Source organism: Aotus nancymaae, unplaced genomic scaffold (genome assembly GCF_030222135.1).
Source record: "Aotus nancymaae isolate 86718 unplaced genomic scaffold, 86718_ANA_hifiasm-v0.15.2.pri h1tg000115l, whole genome shotgun sequence".
Classification (NCBI taxonomy): Eukaryota; Metazoa; Chordata; class Mammalia; order Primates; family Aotidae; genus Aotus; species Aotus nancymaae.
In genome coordinates, this window is record NW_026988530.1 from 12423305 (window position 1) to 12439676 (window position 16372).

Genomic DNA, 16372 nt, shown 5'->3' on the forward strand with positions numbered 1-16372 from the left:
AGGCTACGAAAGCTCCCAAAAGTGTATGTCTTTTGAGTTAAGCTCTCAGGGCAGGTGGAGGAGTACACCATGTTGGGGCAGGGTTAGCTACGGAAATCTGCTTTTAAATCTGGAGATTTTTGGTCTTAAATAGTGAGTGATAAAACACATATGGAGTTAAATAATACCATCAACTCAGTTTATCAAAACAGAAATTTAGAAATTATTCTTCACTCTTCCTTCTTTCACTAGTTATTACATCCTGTGGAGAGACAGTTGATTAAATAGAGACTCACTACTTTACTTCAAACCACTGTTGACTTTTATTGGGGCTATTGAGATGACTCCCATGAAGTCTCCTGCCTTCAGTGTGGCTTTTCTCTAAATATCAATCTCCTACTTCAAAGCTTTCAGAGGTTTTCTGTTTTGTTTTGTTTTGTTTCTGTTTATTTGTTTGTTTTGGCATATGGGTAAAATTCAAAGGCTTTGAAATGCCACAAAAAATTCATAATCTGTATCTTGTGAATCTCACTTGCTCCATTCTTCATTTCTTTGTTCTGATATGCAAAATATTTATAATTCTTTTATTCATGTCTCCTCATCTTTGCACATATTATATATTGTTCTCTCTTGATTGCCTGAAAATCTACTAATGTCCTTCAAGAGTTAACTCGTGTGAACTTTTCTAAGAGGACTTGTTTGGCATTAGAATAGATTTCAGCGAGTACATTTTGAACACCCCTTTTCAAAAGTATTGCACTAGGCTGCTGAGATAAAATATTGAATAACTTCCTTGCCTTTGAAAATGGCACAGATTATTATTGACGAACTATATTTCTTTCTCTGTAGTTCCATAGTATCTTATATGAACCATAAATATCACTAGTGTCGTAATATACCACAGCGGTTAACTTATGTGTCAGCCCCTCCCTTTAAAATACAAATGTCATTGGTTCAATGATTTTGTCTTTCTCATCACTGTGTCTCCAATTTCTGTGAATGTCTTCACTAAATATTTATAAATGAATGAAAAATGGTCCTGTTCTTAGGATAACTTATTTCTAGTACCTGAGAAATGGAGATTCACTGATTTTCATAAAGTAATGACTTACTTTATGAAAGTAAGTCAACACCATGATTGTAAGCTGCTTAAGTTTGAGAGCCATAACTTCTTCTTTTTTAATCTCCTTAAATTGCCACTGAACTTTCTATTTACTGGATTCAATACGTGCTTGTAATGGATTAAACATAACCATGATTTGAAGACACTGGTGAAAAACAAAAGCTGCATATATAAAACAATAGACAATTTTTCCAGGATGTAACCATTTCAACATTTTATTATTGCATGAGGACTAACATCGTCACTGTGAAGGACATTTTATGTTCATTAAAAACAAATGCATATCATTTGGAAGCTCTTTGAGTTTACTTAAGTTAGAAATACAAAGAAAAATCTGATATAATAAAGATCCAAATTTCAATTATTAAACATTAAATCATTAAAGAAACAGAGGGAGTTGTTGCTGAGGTGCACTGGCCTGCAGAGCTCCTCGGTGCTGTTCTCACTCAAGGCCTTCTCTGGCGTCCCCACTTGGAAGGCAACTAACTGCCAGAGAAAAGGCTGCACCACTGTTCAGAGCTGAAGAAGCTGGCACCAGTTTGCTATCGGGATCGGGCCATCTCTCAGAGCCATGAGCTACAGTCACCCCCTCCCGACCTGGAGGGTTTGACCTCCCTCAAGGTGGACAACCTGACCTATTGCACCTCTCTCGACAGGCTGAGGCATGTCTTGGAGATGTACGTTCGTGGGTGATGTGTGCATCCTGTGGGACGCAACACCAAGGAGTCCCCCGGCTTTGCCTTGGTCTGCTTACTTCCATGACAAGCTCAACACCAAGGATGCCATGGATGGCATGGACTGGGTGTGCTGGATGAGCGCAAGCTAGAATCTCACCACAGCCTCCCCAGGAACTGCCACCCGGCAGATACAGAGGCTGTGGCTACCTTTGCCAGAGCCACAGCCTTGGGCAGCATCGCAGCCCATCCTGGAGTTGGAGTCGGTCCAGGTCCCCCAGCTGATCTTGCTATAGCCACCCAAGTCTCGTCAGCACTCACTCTGGATCTCTGTCAACCTCCAAGTCCAGATCCCCACGAAGGTCCAAGTCCAAGTTTTCCTCCAACTACAGATCTCACTTGTGGTCCAGGTTCCTATCTCTGTTGAGGAGTCCTCCCCAAGTCCAAGAGGGAATCTAAATCCAGGTAGCTATTGAAGAGTCTCACCCAAGTATCCTGAAGAGGAAGATGTGGTGTCCTCTTTAAAAAACGATGTATCAGCAAGGAGTATAAATGCTCCTGAAGGAAACAGTGAACATGGAAAGGACCAACCATTACCAGCCACTGCAAAAACATGCCAAATGGTAAAGACCATCAACACAATGAAGAAACTGCTTCAACTGAGGGGCAAAACAACCAGCCAGAAACAAAATGGCAGGATCAAATTCACACATAACAATATTAACATAACTGTAAACAGCCTAAATGCCCCAATCAAAAGACACAGACTGGCAAACTGAATAAAAAGTCAAGAATCATAGGTGTACAGTATTCAGGAAACCCATCTCACATGAAAAGACATGCATAGACTCAAAATAAAGAGATGGAAGAAGATTTACCAAGCAAATGGAGAGAAAAAAAAAGAAGCAGGGGTTGCAATCCTAGTCTCTGATAAAATGGACTTTAAACCAACAAAGATCAAAAGAGACAAAGAAGGGCATTACATAATGGTACCAGGATCAACGCAGGGTAGGATCCAAGATGCCTGATTAGGAGCAGCTCAGAATTGCAGTTCCCAGCAAAAGCACAGAGGGTGAGTGGACACTGCATTTCCAGATGGATTTTTATTGCCCACAGACCAGGAGATTCCCAGGTGGAGGAGCCCCACAGGCTGACAGCACGGCTGTTTTGGCCAGTGTGGTGAGTCTCTGCACAAAATACACAGATCCAGGTGCAATTTTAGCTGGCTATTGGAGCTCCTGGGAGACAGAGTCACCCATTCAACTGATAAAAAGGGGACTGAAACAGGGAGCCAGGCCAGGAGATTCCCAGGCAAAAAAGTACCACAAATCTCTGTGCAGCTGTTTCAGCCAGAGCAGTGGGTTGCCACATGGGAAATCACACAGATCACGGTGACTTTTCAACAGGGGACTGGAACACATGGGAGACAAAGTCACCCATTCAGCTGATAAAAAGGGGACTGAAACAGGGAGCCAGGTCAGGAGATTCCCAGGTGAAAAAGTGCCACGAATCTCCAGTGGCTGTTTCAGCCGGTGTATTGGGTCTATGAACAAGAAGTCACACAAATCCAGGCACTGTTTCAACTGGTGACTGGGATGCCTGAGAGACAGAGTCACCCATTCAACTGAAAAAAAAATGGGTCTGAGGCAGGGAGCCAGTTGATGAGGCTCGGCTGGTCCCATCCCCACAAAACACAGCAATCTGAAATGTTCCTGGATTTATTGATTTTTTTGAAGGATTTTTTGTGTCTCTATCTCCTTCAGTTCTGCTCTTTTCTTAGTTATTCTTTGTCTTCTGCTACCTTTTGAGTTTTTTTTATCTTTTCCCTCTAGCTTTTTCAATTTTGATAATAGGGTGTCGATTTTAGATTGTTCCTTGCTTCTCATTTGGGCATTTATTGCTATATGTTTTCCTCTAGATACTGCTTTAAATGTGCCCCGGAGATTCTGGCACATTGTGTCTTCGTTCTCACTGGTTTCGGAGAATATCTTTATTTCTGCCTTCATTTCATTGTTTATCCAGTCAACATTCAAGAGCCAGTTGTTCAGTTTCCATGTAGCTGTGTGGTTCTGGGTTGGTTTCTGAATTCTGAGTTCTAACTTGATTGCACTGTGGTCAGAGACTGTTATGATTTCCATTCTTTTGCCTTTGTTGAGGAGTGATTTACTTTCAAATATGTGGTCAATTTTAGAGTAGGTGTGATGTGGTGCTGAGAAGAATGTATATTCTGTGGATTTGGGGTGGGGAGTTCTATAATGTCTATTAGGTTTGCTTGGTCCAGGTCTGAGTTCAATTTCTGGATATCCTTGTTAATTTTCTGTCTCGCTGATCTGTCTAATGTTGACAGTGGGGTGTTAAAGTCTTGCACTATTATTGTTTGGGAGTCTAGGTCTCTTTGTAAGCGATTAAGAACTTGCCTTATCTATCTGGGAGCTCCCATATTGGGTGCATATATATTTAGGACTTTAGCTTCTCTTGTTGCATTGATCCTTTTACCATTATGTAATGTCCTTATTTGTCTCTTTTGATCTTTGTTGGTTTAAAGTCTATTTTATCAGAGACGAGATTTGCAACTCCTGCTTTTTCTTGCTCTCCATTTGCTTGGTAAATCTTCCACCATCACTTTATTTTAAGTCTATGTGTGTCCTTGCATGTGAGATGGGTTTCCTGGATACAGCACACCGATGGGTTTTGGCTTTTTATCCAATTTGCCAGTCTGTGTCTTTTGATTGGGGCATTTAGCCCATTTACATTTAGGGTTAATATTGTTATGTGTGAATTTGATCCTGCCATTTTGATGGTAGCTGGCTGTTTTGCCCATTGGTTGATGCAGTTTCTTCATTGTGTTTATGCTCTTTACCATTTGGTATGTTTTTGGAGTGGCTGGTACTGGTTGTTCTTTTCTATGTTTATTGCTTCTTTCAGGAGCTCTTGTAAAGCAGGTCTGGTGGTGATGAAATCTCTGAGTAATTGTTTGTTCGTAAACGATTTCATTTCTCCTTCACTTATGAAGCTTAGTTTGGCTGGATATGAAATTCTGGGTTGAAAGTTCTTTTCTTTAAGGATGTTGAGTATTGGCCCCCTCTCTGTTCTGGCTTGTAGGGTTTCTGCTGAGAGATCTGCTGTGAGTCTCACGGGCTTCCCTTTGTAGGTAATCTAACCTTTCTCTCTGGCTACCCAATAGCATTTTTTCCTTCATTTCCACCCTTGTGAATCTGAAAATTATGTGCCTTTTGGTTGCTCTTCTCGAGAAATATCTTTGTGGTGTTCTCTCTATTTCCTGGACTTGAATATTGGCCTGTCTTCCTAGGTTGGGGAAATTTTTCTTGATAATATCCTGAAGTGTTTTTTCCAGCTTGGATTCATTCTCTCCGTCACATTCAGGCACACCTATCAAATGTAGATTAGGTCTTTTCACATTGTCCAATATTTCTTGGAGACTTTGTTCATTTCTTTTTACCCTTTTTTCTCTAATCTTGCCTTCTCATTTTATTTCATTGAGTTGATCTTTGACCTCTGATATACTTTCTTCTGCTTGGTCAATTCAGCTCTTGAAACTTGTGTATGCTTCATGACGTTCTCGTGTTGTGTTTTCAACTCCATGAATTCACTTATATTCCTCTCTAAGCAGTTTATTCTATTTAGCATTTCGCCAAATCTTTTTTCAAGGTTCTTAGTTTCTTTGCATTGGGTTAGAACATGTTCTTTTAGCTCAGGAAAGTTTCTCATTACCCACCATCTGGAGCCTGTTTCTGTAAATTCATCAGATTCATTCTCCATCCAGCCTTGTTCCCTTGCTGTTCAGGAGTTGTGATCCCTTGTAGGAAGAGAGGCATTCTGGTTTTGCATGTTTTCATACTTTTTGCGCTGGTTTCTTTGCATCTTTGTGGATTTATTTACCTCTGACCTTTGTAGTTTTTGACTTTCAGATGGGGTCTCTGAGTGGGTGTTTATTTTGTTGATGATGAAGTTATTTCTTTCTGTTCCTTATGTTTCCTTCTAATGGTCAAGTCCCTCTGCTGTAGGACTGCTGAGGTCCACTCCAGGCCCTGCTTGCCTGAGCATCACCTGCCATGGATGCAGAACGGTAAGGTTGGCTACCAGTTTCTTCTTCTTCTATGTTTGACCCAGAAGGATACCTGCCAGATGTCAGTCTGACCTCTCCTTTATGAGGTGACTCTAAACAACTCTATGCACATAAACTAGTAAACCTGGAAGAAATGGATAAATTCCTAGACACTTGCATCCTCCCAAGCCTAAACCAGGAAGAAATCAAAACCCTGATAAACCAATAAGAAGGGCTGAAGCTGAGGCAGCATTTAATAGCCTACCACCCCAAAAAAAGTCGAGGTTCAAGTCAAATTCTACCAGACATACAAAGAAGATCTGGTACCATTCTTTCTGAAACTATTCCAAACAATCCAAAAAGAGGGAATCCTTCTCAAATCATTTTATGAGACCAATATCATCCTGATACCAAAATCCGGCAGAGACTAAACAAGAAAAGAAAACTTCAGGCTAATATCCATGATGAACATAGATGCAAAAATCTTCAATAAAGTACTGGCAAACTAATTGCTGCAGCATATCAAAAAGCTTATCCATCATGATGAAGTAGGCATCATCCTGGGGATGCAAGGCTTGTTCAATATATGCAAGTCTATAAATGTAATTCACCACATAAACAGAACCAAAGCCAAAAACCACATAATTATCTCAATAGATGTAGAGAAGGCATTTGACAAATTTCAACAGCCCTTATGCTAAAAACCCTCAATAAACTGGGTATTGATGGAATGTATCTCAAAATCATAAAAACTATTTATGACACACCAACAGCCAATATCATACTGACTGGGCAAAAACTGGAAGCATTCCCTTTGAAATCTAGCACTAGACAAGGATGTCATCTCTCACCACTCCTATCAATATAGTATTAGAAGTTCTAGCCAGAGAAATTGGCAAGAAAAAGAAATAAAGTGTATTCAAATAGGAAAGGAGGAAGTCAAATTGTCTCTATTTGCAGATGACATGATTGCATATTTAGAAGACCCCATTATCTCAACCCAAAATTTCCTGAACCTGATAAGCAACTTCAGCAAAGTCTCAGGATGCAAAATCAATGTGCAAAAATCACAAGAATTCCTATACACTAATAACAGACTTAAAGAGAGCCAAATCAAGAATGAACTGCCATTCACAATTACTACAAAGAGAATAATCACAGTTCCTCATCAGCAACGGAACAAGGCCTGATGGAGAACGAGTGTGTTCCATTAACAGAAGTAGTCTTCAGAAGGTGGACGATAAGAAACTTCTGTGAATTAAAAGAACTTGTTCTGGGGAGTTCCAAGATGGCTGGTTAGATGCAGCTCAGGATCGCAGCTCCAAGTGAAAGTGCAGAGGGTGAGTGGACACCACATTTCCAGACAGATTTTTATTGCCCGCAGACCAGGAGATTCCCAGGTGGAGGAGCCCCACAGGTCGCCAGGATGGCTGTTTTGGCCAGCGTGGCTGTTTTGCCTGAGCCCCGGCGCAGCGGCTCCCAGTGCACAGTAAACGGGACTGTGTTCCCACTTAGCCAGCAAGGGGAGCTGAAACAGGGAGCCGGGCTGGGAGATTCCTGGGCAAAAAAAGTGCCACAAATCTCAGAGCCGCAGTTTGAGGTGGCACAGTGGGTCACCACACGGGAAATCACACGGATCCCGGCGCCTATTCCACAGGCAACCAGGACACCTGGGAGAGAGCCGATCGTTCAACAAAAATCAAAAAGCTCTGAAACAGGGAGCCAGGTGATCAGGGTCGGCTGATCCCACCCCCACAAAAACAAAAACAAAAACAAAAACAAAAAAAAAAGGCAATTGGAAATGCTCAGAGTTGAGAGTTTCACAGCAAGCACAGCTGAACCTGGGACGGTCCAGCTCTGTGGGGGAGGGGCGTCCGCCAATACTGAGGCAGCCTGCCATTGCCGAGGCAACCCGCTGTTGGCGAGGCAACCCACCATTACAGAGAGAGTCCGCCATTACCGAGGTGGGCCAACACAGCGGAAGCAGTTCTAACTACACCCATATAAACAGGACTGCAGGGAAGTTCACATGGCAGCTGGGTGGAGCCCACAGCAGCTCAGTGAAGCCTCTGAAGGCTGAGAGTGACTAGGCTGCCTCCTTGTGGGCAGGGCAGCACTGAAGAAAAAAAAAAGGCAGCAGCACAGCGGAAACTCATAAAGCCCTAACTCCCTGGGACAGAACACCTGGAAAAAAAAAGAAAGGGGGTTTAAGAGTCCTGCTGCTGCAGAATTAAATTTAACGGCCCAGCAGCTCTGAATGAACAATGGGGCTCACAGCTCAGCACCTGAGGACAGACTGTTTCCTCAAGCAGCTCCCTGACCCCCATATATCCAAAGAGTCAATTCATAAAGGAGAGCTCAGATTGACATTTGGCAGGTATCCTTCTGGGACAAAGCAAAAGAAGAAACTGGTAGCAACCTTTACTGTTCATCAGCTGCTGCAAGTGATCCCAAGGCAAGCAGGGCCTGGAGTGGACCTCAGCAGTCCTACAGCAGAGAGGCCAAACAGTTAAAAGGAAAACTAAGAATCAGAAATAACTTCATCATCAACAAACAGGACGTCCACTCAGAGACCCAATCAGAAAGTCAACAACTACAAAGCTGACAGGTGGATAAATCCACAAAGATGGGATTAAACCAGTGCAAAAAAGATGAAAACACCCAAAACCAGAACACCACTCCTCCTACAAGGGAGCACAACTCCTCAGCAGCAAGGGTACAAGACTGGACGGAGAATGAGAGTGATGAAATGACAGAATCAGCCTTCAGAAAGTGGGTAATAAGAAACTTCTGTGAACTACAAGAACATGTTCTAACCCAATGCAAAGAAACTAAGAACCTTGAAAAAAGATTTGACGAAATGCTAATGAGAATGGACAACTTAGACAGGAATATAAGTGAATTGACGGAGCTAAAAAAAAAAAACACGAGAACTTCACGAAGCATGCACAAGTTTCAACAGCCGAATTGACCAAGCAGAAGAAAGGATATCAGAGGTCGAAGATCAACTCAATGAAATAAAACGAGAAGGCAAGATTAGAGAAAACAGGGTAAAAAGGAATGAACAAAGTCAACAAGAAATATGGGACTATGTGAAAAGACCTAATCTACATTTGCTAGGTGTACTTGAATGTGATGAAGAGAATGCATCCAAGCTGGAAAATACTCTTCAGGATATTATCCAGGAAAACTTCCCCAACCTAGCAAGGCAGGCCAATGTTCAAGTCCAGGAAATACAGAGAACACCACAAAGATATTCCTCAACAAGAGCAACCCCAAGGCACATAATCATCAGATTCATCAGGGTTGAAATGAAGGAGAAAATACTAAGGGCAGCCAGAGAGAAAGGTCGGGTTACCCACAAAGGGAAGCCCATCAGACTCACAGCAGATCTCTCAGCAGAAACCCTATAAGCCAGAAAAGAGTGGGGGCTGATATTCAACATCCTTAAAGAAAAGAACTTTCAACCCAGAATTTCATATCCAGCCAAACTAAGCTTCATAAATGAAGGAAAAATAAAATCCTTTGTGAACAAGCAAGTACTCAGAGATTTCATCACCACCAGACCTGCTTTACAAGAGCTCCTGAAAGAGGCACTACACATAGAAAAGAACAACCAGTACCAGCCACTCCAAAAACACATGAAATTGTAGAGAGCATCGAAACAATGAAGAATCTGCATCAACCAATGGGCAAAACAGCCACCTAGCATCAAAATGGCAGGATCAAATTCACACATAACAATATTAACCCTAAACGTAAAAGGACTAAATGCTCCAATCAAAAGACACAGACTGGCAAATTAGATAAAAAGCCAAAACCCATCAGTGTGCTGTATCCAGGAAACCCATCTCACACGCAAGGATACACAAAGGCTCAAATTAAAGGGAGGGAGGAAGATTTACCAAGCAAACGGAGAGCAAAAAAAAGCAGGAGTTGCAATTCTCATCTCTGATAAAATAGACTTTAAAGCAAAAAAGATCAAAAGAGACAAAGAAGACATAACATAATAGTAAAAGGATCAATGCAACACAAAGAACTAACGATCCTAAATATATATGCACCTAATACAGGAGCACCCAGATACATAAGGCAAGTTCTTGATGACTTACAAAGAGATTTAGACTCCCACACAATATTAGTGGGAGATTTCAACACATGATTGTCAATATTAGACAGATCAACAGGACAGAAGATTAACAAGAATATCCAGGACTTGAACTCAGATCTGGACCAGCAAACCTAATAGACATTTACAGAACTCTCCAACCCAAATCCACAGAATATACATTCTTCTCAGCACCACATCACACCTACTCTAAAATTGACCACATAATTGGAAGTAAATCACTCCTCAGCAAATGCAAAAGAACGGAAACCATAACAAACAGTCTCTCAGACCACAGTGCAATCAAGTTAGAACTCAGAATTCAGAAACCAACCCAGAACCGCACAACCTCATGGAAATTGAACAACTTTCTCCTGAATGTTGACTGGATAAACACTGAAATGAAGGCAGAAATAAAGATGTTCTTCAAAACCAACGAGAACGAAGACACCACATACCAGAATCTCTGGGACACATTTAAAGCAGTCTCTAGAGGAAAATATATAGCAATAAGTGCCCACATGAGAAGAAAGGAGAGAACTAAAATTGACACCCTATCATCAAAATTGAAAGAGCTAGAGGAGCAAGATAAAAAAAACTCAAAACCTTGCAGAAGACAAGAAATAACTAAGATCAGAGCGGAATTGAAGGAGATAGAGACACGAAAATCCCTTCAAAAAATCAATAAATCCAGGAGCTGGTTTTTTGAAAACATCAACAAAATAGACAGACCACTAGCCAGATTAATAAAAATGAAAAGAGAATAACCAAATAGATGCAATATAAAATGATAAAGGGGATATCACCACAGATGACACAGATATTCAAACCATCATCAGAGATTGTTACAAACAACTCTATGCACATAAACTAGAAAACCTGGAAGAAATGGAAAAACTCCTGGACAGTTGCCTCCTCCCAAGCCTAAAACAGGAAGAAGTCAAAACCCTGAATAGACCAATAAAAATGTCTCAAGTCGAGGCAGCAATTAAGAGTCTACCACCCAAAAAAAGCCCAGGCCCAGATGGGTTCACAGCCGAATTCTACCAGACATACAAAGAGGAACTGGTACCATTCCTTCTGAAACTATTCCAAATAATCCAAAAAGAGGGAATCCTTCCCAAATCATTTTATGAGACCAACATCATCCTGGCACCAAAACTCGGCAGAGACTCAACAAGAAAAGGGAACTACAGGCCAATATCCATGATGAACATAGATGCAAAAATCTTCAATAAAATACTGGCAAGACAATTGAAACAGCACATCAAAAAGCTTATCCACAATGATCAAGTAGGATTCATCCGGGGGATGCAAGGCTGGTTCAACATACACAAGTCTAGAAGTATAATTCACCACATAAACAGAACCAAAGACAAAAACCACATGATTATCTCAATTGATGCAGAGAAGGCCTTCGACAAAATTCAACAACCCTTTATGCTAAAAACCCTCAATAAACTAGGTATCAATGGAACGTATCTCAAAATAATAAAAGCTATTTACTACAAACTGACAGCCAATATCATACTGAATGGGCAAAAACTGGAAGCATTCCCTTTGAAATCTGGCACTAGACAAGGATGCCCTCTCTCACCACTCCTATTCAATATAGTACTGGAAGTTCTAGCCAGAGCAATCAGGTAAGAAAAAGAAATAAAGGGTATTCAATTAGGAAAGGAGGAAGTCAAATTGTGTCTATTTGCAGACGACATGATGGTATATCTAGAATACCACATCGTCTCAGCCCAAAATCTCCTGAAACTGATAAGCAACTTCAGCAAAGTCTCAGGATACAAAATCAATGTGCAAAAATCACAAGCATTCCTATACACCAATAACAGACTTAAAGAGAGCCAAATCAAGAACGAACTGCCATTCACAATTGCTACAAAGAGAATAAAATACCTAGGAATACAACTAACTAGGAATGTAAAGGACCTCTTCAAGGAGAACTACAAACCACTGCTCAACGAAATAAGAGAGGACACAAACAGATGGAGAAATATTCCATGTTCATGGTTAGGAAGAATCAATATCGTGAAAATGGCCATACTGCCCAAAGTAATTTATAGATCCAACGCTATCCCCATCAAGCTACCAATGACCTTCTTCACAGAACTGGAAAAAACCACCTCAAACTTCATATGGAACCAAAAGAGAGCCCACATAGCCAAGTCAATTCTAAGCAAAAAGAACAAAGCGGGAGGCATCACACTACCGGACATCAAACTCTACTACAAGGCTACAGTAATCAAAACAGCATGGTACTGGTACCAAAACAGAGATATAGACCAATGGAACAGAACAGAGACGTCGGAGGCAATGCAACAGGTCTACAACCATCTGATCTTTGACAAACCTGATAAAAACAAGCAATGCAGAAAGGATTCCCTGTTTAATAAATGGTGTTGGGAAAACTGGCTAACCATATGCAGAAAGCGGAAACTGGACCCCTTCCTGACACCTTACACTAAAATTGACTCCAGATGGATTAAACACTTAAACATAAGACCTAACACCATAAAAACCCTAGAAGAAAATCTAGGCAAAACCATTCAGGACATATGTGTAGGCAAGGACTTCATGACCAAAACACCAAAAGCATTGGCAACAAAAGCCAAAATAGACAAATTGGACCTAATCAAACTCCACAGCTTCTGCACGGCAAAAGAAACAGTCATTAGAGTGAATTGGCAACCAACAGAATGGGAAAAAATTTTGCAGCCTACCCATCTGACAAAGGGCTGATATCCAGAATTTACAACGAACTGAAACAGATTTACAAGAAAAAAAAAAAACAAGCCCATTCAAAAGTTGGCAAAGGATATGAGCAGATACTTTACAAAAGAATACATACATGAGGCCAACAAGCATATGAAAAAATGCTCATCAACACCGGTCATTAGAGAAATGCAAATCAAAACTACATTGAGATACCATCTCATGCCAGTTAGAACGGTGATCATTAAGAAATCTGAAGACAACAGATGCTGGAGAGGATGTGGAGAAATAGGAACACTTTTACACTGTTGGTGGGAGTGTAAATTAGTTCGACCATTGTGGAAGACGGTGTCACGATTCCTCAAAGACCTAGAAATAGAAATTCCATTTGACCTAGCAATCCCATTACTGGGCATATATCCAAAGGATTATAAATCGTTCTACTATAAGGACACATGCACACCAATGTTCATTGCAGCACAGTTTACAATAGCAAAGACCTGGAACCAACCCAAATGCCCATCGATGACAGACTGGACAGGGAAAATGCTGCACATATACACCATGGAATATTATGCAGCCATCAAAAACGATGAGTTTGTGTCCTTTGTAGGGACATGGATGAACCTGGAAACCATCATTCTCAGCAAACTGACACAAGAACACAAAATCAAACACTGCATCTTCTCACTCATAGACGGGTGTTGAACAATGGGAACACATGGACACAGGGAGGGGAGCACTATACACTGGGGTCTGTTGGGGGGGAGTAGGGGGGACAGCGGGTGGTGGGGAGTTGGGGAGAGATAGCATGAGGAGAAATGCCACATATAGGTGAAGGGGAGGAAGGCAGCAAATCACACTGCCACATATGCACCTATGCAACAATCTTGCATGTATTTCACATGTACTCCAAAACCTAAAATGCAAATAAAAAAAATAAAAATAAATAAAAGAGCTTGTTCTAACCCAATGCAAAGAAACTAAGAACTTTGAAAAAAGGTTTGACGAAATGCTAATGAGAATAGACAATTTAAAGAGGAATATCAGTGAATTAATGGAGCTGAAAAACACAACACGAGAACTTCATGAAGCATGCACAAGTTTTAACAGTCAAATTGATCAAGCAGAAGGAAGGATATCAGAAGTCAAAGACCAACTTAAAGAAATAAAACGAGAAGGCAAGATTAGAGAAAAAAATGATAAAAAGGAATGAGCAAAGTCTTCACGAAATATGGGACTATGTGAAAAGACCTAATCTACATTTGATAGGTGTACCTGAATGTTATGAAGAGAATAAATCCAGGTTGTAAAATACTCTTCAGGATATTATTCAGGAAAACTTTCCCAATCTAGTAAGGCAGGACAATATTCAACTCCAGGTAATACAGAGAACACCACAAATATATTGCTCAAGAAGACCAACCCCAAGGCACATAATCATCAGATTCATTAGGGTTGAAATGAAGGAGAAAATACTAAGGGCAGCCAGAGAGAAAGGTCCGGTTACCCATGAAGGAAAGCCTGTCAGACTTACAGCAGATCTCTCAGCAGAAACCCTACAAGCCAGAAAAGAGTGGGGGCCAATATTCAACATCCTTAAAGAAAAGAACTTTCAACCCAGAATTTCATATCCAGCCAAACTAAGCTTCACAAGCGAAGGAAAAATAAAATCTTTTGCGAGCTAGCAAGTACTTAGAGATTTCATCACCACCAGGTCTGCTTTACAAGAGCTTCTGAAAGAAGCACTACACATATGAAGGAACAACCAGTATCAGACTTTCCAAAAATATACCAAAATGTAAAGAGCATTAACATAATGAAGAATTTACATCAACTAATGGGCAAAACAGCCAGCTAGCATCAAATGGCAGTATTAAATTCACATATATTATTATTAATCCTAAATTTAAATTGACTACATCCTCCAATCAAAAGATACAGACAGGCAAACTGGATAAAAAGCCAAAACCCATCGGTATGCTGCATCCAGACCAATCTCACACGCAACGATACACAAAGACTCAAAACGAAGGGATGAAGGAAGATTTACCAATCAAACAGAGAGAAAAAATAAATAAATGAATAAATAAATAAAAAGCAGGAGTTGCAATTCTCGCCTCTGATAAAATAGACCTTAAAGCAACAAAGATCAAAAGAGGCAAAGAAGGACATTACATAATGGTAAAAGGATCAATGCAACAAGAAGAGCTAATGATCCTAAATATATGCGCACCCAATACAGGAGCACCCGATACGTAAGACAAGTTCTTAATGACTCATAAAGAGACTTAGACTCCCACACAATAATAGTGGGAGACTGTAACATCACATTGTCAATATTAGACAGATCAATGAGACAGAAAATTAACAAGGATATCCAGGACTTGAGCTCAGACTGGAACAAGTAAACGTAATAAACATTTGTAGAACTCTCCACTTCAAATACACAAAACATACATTCTTATCAGTATCATATCACACCTATTCCAAAATTGACTACATTATTGGAAGTAAATCACTCCTCAGTAATTGCACAGCATTTCATAGGTTTAAATGAAACATTGGTTGGCTGCTTGTTTGTTATTTTCTTCCCTTATTCCTTCCTGTCTCCATTGTTAAGCACAATTACTGGCATAAAAGAGGTTTTCAATTCCCATTTTTAGACTGCATTCTAGTCTGGGCAATAAAGCAATACTTCCGTTCTCTTCCTCTTTCTCTTCCTTTTTCTTCCTCTCCTCCATTCTTTTTTTCTTCCTTTCTCTCTATATTCCTTTTTTTTTATTTTTTCCTTTCTTAAAAAAAAAAAAACCCACAACCTGCATTTGTTCAAGCATATATTGCTTGGACACACATAACCTGGGAGCTAATGTTGAGATTTGGTCAACTAGCCTACAGGAAGTTTCAATGCTGGGGAGAGATTTTTAAATTTTTTCCCCCATAAAAAAAAAAGATAGATGCACATGTATGTTTACTGCAGCACTATTTACAATAGCAAAGACCTGGAACCAACCCAAATGCCCATCGATGATAGACTGGACAGGGAAAATGTGGCACATATACACCATGGAATATTATGCAGCCATCAAAAATGATGAATTCATGTCCTTTGTAGGGACATGGATGAACCTGGAAACCACCATTCTCAGCAAACTGATACAAGAACAGAAAATCAAACACCACATGCTCTCACTCATAGGCAGGTGTTGAACAATGAGAACACATGGACACAGGGAGGGGAGCATCACACACTTCGGAAATAGGGGAGGGACAGCAGGGGGTGGGGAGTTGGGGAGAGATAGTATGGGGAGAAATGCCAGATATAGGTGAAGGGGAGGAAGGCAGCAAATCATGCTGCCATGTGTGTACCTATGCAACAATCTTGCATGTTCCTCACATGTATCCCAAAACCTAAAATGCAATTAAAAAAAAAAATTGTAATCCCCATTGTTGGAGGAGGAGCCTTGATGGGAGGTAATTGGATCATCAGGGTGGATTTTCCCCCTTTGCTGTTCCTATGATAGTGAGTTCTCATGAGATCTGGTTGTTTAAAAGTGTGTAGCACCTCCCACTTCCCTCTCTTCCTCCTGCTCCAGCCATGTAAGACATTGCCTGCTTCCACCTGCCTTCTGCCATGATTGTAAGTTTCCTGAGGCTTCCCCAGAACCTACAGAAACAGGAACCAATTAAACCTGTTT